This window comes from Cupressus sempervirens, chromosome 4 (genome assembly GCF_028749045.1).
Source record: "Cupressus sempervirens isolate cs-2001-9-10 chromosome 4, ASM2874904v1, whole genome shotgun sequence".
Taxonomy (NCBI): domain Eukaryota; kingdom Viridiplantae; phylum Streptophyta; class Pinopsida; order Cupressales; family Cupressaceae; genus Cupressus; species Cupressus sempervirens.
The window spans coordinates 208819581-208823254 of record NC_143121.1 but is presented as its reverse complement, the minus strand read 5'-3'; the positions used below and the strand labels follow the sequence as shown (position 1 = coordinate 208823254).

Below are 3674 nucleotides of genomic sequence, written 5' to 3'. Positions count from 1 at the left end.
ATGCAAGAAAAACTAAAAAAAGACTGAAAATTAATTATTTGACCAAGACTTATAGTGTTCTTTTCTATAATGTAATTATACAAAGTGGAGTGAATGATGATAAAAATGTGAATATTCAATTCTCCTATAGACATTCACCACCATTTTAATGTAGTCAATTGATAACATTGTTAATAACATCCAACATATAAAAAACTAAATTAAAAATATTATAAAGAAAATTAATAAAAAGTAAAATATCCTTATGAAATTACCACAAGTTCAATGATGCTGCTAGGAAAAATACAAATGAAATGACATTTTAATCATTTCTGTTCTATTTTGATTGTTATAAAATTTGACAATTTAGTTTAAATATTATTCTAAATGTCCATAGTCTATTCATTACTTCACTACGTTTATTGTATTCCATCATTCAACCATTTTAAAATAAAATAGTTCTTTGCATTTTCAGTTTTTAGAATTTATTTCTGACCTTTTTTAAAGAAAAGACATAGGATCCCTCGCAGAAAACATCACAATTACTTTAAATCTTAAGGTTATGCTTAGTCAAAACATGACAACCAGTGCTATAGATAACTAAAGCTGATATTCAGACAACAGTAATTTGGATATGAGGTTTTAGAGAATGCATTAGGACAATTGTGCGAATTTTGTGTAGATATTTAATCATTCCGAGGTGCGGCATTTTGGTTTTCAATAAGACAAAAGGTTTATATTTACTGCAATAGAAAAATCTGAGCGATCCAAATTTCCTGTAACATTGTACGCATGCAAATGCTCAAGAAAGCTGAAGAACAATAAAAAGAGCAAAACCTACATAATTTGTTTGGCTGGAAGAAGATCGGCTCAAATGATTCTCTCAAAAAAGACAGTTGTAACCTCGCTCCTACCTAACTTGATAATGCATCCATACTTAGACACTATTTCAGGCAATCAGATCGCAGTCGCTATCACTCGGAATCTGCGGAGTTGGAAGCTCCATCTTACCTTCCAACGTCCGCAATACTTGTCCCATTGTTGGCCTCACATTTTCATCTTCTTCGATGCATAGCAACCCTACTACACTGGCTCTTCTCGCCTCTTCTATAACCGCCTCCTCTGCAAGTTCAACGCTCTCCACAATGTTTTTTATATTTCCCTTGTAAAATTGAGCCGCCGCCCAGGACGGAAAATAACGCTTTTTTGAATCTAAAACGCTCATGTCAAGATTCCTTCGGCCAGAAATGATTTCAAGGAGAGTCCTACCATAACTGTACACATCAACCTTTGGAGTGATTGGAAGACCCGATAGCCACTCTGGAGCCAAGTAACCCCTCGTTCCTCTCATTGTTGTCAGGACCCGGCTGAAATCTCTGCCCACCAGCTTGGCCATCCCAAAATCAGCCAACTTTGGGGAAAAATCATTGTCCAGGAGAATATTTTCAGGCTTAACATCGTTATGAATGATGCACTCTCTGCATTCTTCATGGAGATAAAATAACCCTCTTGCTGTGCCCAAGGCGATCTGAAATCTGGTTTCCCAATCAAGTACTTTTCCTTTGATTTGGGAGTTGCTTCTGAAGAGTAGTGAATTCAGTGACCCATTCGGTATGTAATCGTAAACAAGGAATCTCTGAGATCCTTTTACACAAAATCCCCTGAGCCTTACCAAATTCACATGTTGTATGGTTCCGAGAGAACTGATTTCTGCTCGGAATTGCTTCTGATTTTCCCTTGAATCATCGGCCAGTTTCTTTACAGCCACCAGCGTGCCGTCTGTTAGGGTTCCTTTGAACACCGAGCCGAAAGCACCGCTCCCCAACTGAGAATCGAAATTCCTAGTTGCAATCTTCAACTCTTTATAACTAAACACTCTAAGAAAGGAATTCGAAGAATCTATACCCATTTCCTTCAAATATTGTAGCCGATGTCTACGCCACATTGAAAATGAAAAGAGGCATAAACAAATTGTAAGACTACCAAGCACGGCGCACATGACACTTACCATTATTTTGCTTCCGAGCGAGGATTTTTTATGACCAAACATTGTTGTTGCAGAGGCAGCTAATCGAATAAAGACATCTGAATTTGATTTTGATGGAGAAGTGCGCATGTTTAACAAATCTCCAGACCACATTTGGCAGGGCCCTGAAGGCGGAATGAATGTAAACGCAGTGCAAGAGCAGTTCTGCAGACAGGCCTTCTCACAGCCTTCATTCGAGGTTGCGGGATATGAAAAAGCCTGATTGAAAGGCAACCTTACATTGTAGCCCACGAATCTGTCAGAGCTTACATTATTGGAATAACAGTTTAGTGGGCTCTGACGAACACAGCCACTTGAAGGCCAATCCTGCGAGTTCCAGGCGCGATTGTCTCTGGGTATGAAGCCTTCCACGCAGCTGCAAAACTGAACGTTGTTGGAGTTGCAGCTTCCGAAGGCGCCACAAATGCCATATACCCTGCATTCATCAGTTGGCTGAGACCAGACAACACTCCAATTAGCGTTATCATACAAAGCATATAATTGCAATACTCCAGATTTCTGTAGGACAAAACGTGTGAGCACGTTCGCTGCCGGCGTCCATGAATAACTAATCGAGAAACCAGAGGTGGTATTTTCCACACTGTAACTGAAGAATCTATTCAATTTCATTTCTGGGATTCGACTGAAACCCTGACCATCCCAGACCCCGCTCTCCCAATATTGTACAGAGTTGTTCCATATTAGAACAAATTGCCGGATCCCTGATGGATCCATCCCTTTAGAAAAAAGGCCCGGAGATGGATCTAATGAATTTTTCCAACAGGCTAACTCTTTCTTTCCACCGAGCTTCATCGCAGGCAACCAGGTATCAACGGGATGATCAAAACTCTGCCAAACAATCTTATTAGACTTGTTTTCATTGCTAACCATTATAAGATTCCCAGAATCTAATAAGACGGCCCAGGAAGCCTTGTTCGAGATGTTGGCCGACCAAAGCAACACAATCTGATCTGCATTAAAAACTCCCAGATTACCTTGTCTTGACAACTTTAAAACTCCGGGGCTCTTCTTTGCAGGTTTTTCTCTGTTAGCAACCCAAACAATTGTCTTCTCTGCTATTTTCCCGTACCAGATGCCAAAGTACCAGCTATTGTTTCCATCTGGGCTGAAGAATCCCAATTCAAACGTTCCATTCTTTGAAATTAATTTCTGATTTTCCCTTAGAGAGGCGCCCAAGAAAAGAGTATCTTCCCTGCCAGCATTGCACTTGCCACAGCTGTGAGCTATACTTGTTACAGTGAGAGTGAAGAGTACATATCCCAGTGGCCCGTTCCAGCCCCTTTCCATAGCGCTCGCCTTCATATTTCCGGAGTTAATCGGCAGATTCAGGAAAAGAATAAACCTATAATAATCACTGTATATGATAATCCTTCTTCATTGTTTGACAGAGAAGTTGAAACCACTCCGATGAAAATGGCTTGAAAACATCATGAGGAAATTGCGTCAACGTCATGCTGTAGATTAAAAGGATTGAAACAAGCACTTGTGGTTATCAATGGGTTCACATAAAGTTGAAATATTGCCCATCTTTTCAAAATCCTAATTCTGAGGGGCCCTCTAATTGTCAATTAGCAGCGAGATTATAGGTGATAGGTACTTGATAGTATGTATTCGTATGTTAACTTTATTTAGTTGAATTTTTACTTAA

General features: G+C 39.5%; 1 pseudogene across 1 annotated transcript; it reads right to left on the bottom strand.

The window, feature by feature from the left end:
* Positions 1–687: 687 nt before the first annotated feature.
* Positions 688–3473, bottom strand: LOC149560722 (G-type lectin S-receptor-like serine/threonine-protein kinase At2g19130 pseudogene; annotated as a pseudogene). Its single transcript, XR_016363718.1, has one exon. The product of XR_016363718.1 is annotated as a G-type lectin S-receptor-like serine/threonine-protein kinase At2g19130 pseudogene (transcript).
* Between the last annotated feature and the right edge of the window lie 201 nt (positions 3474–3674).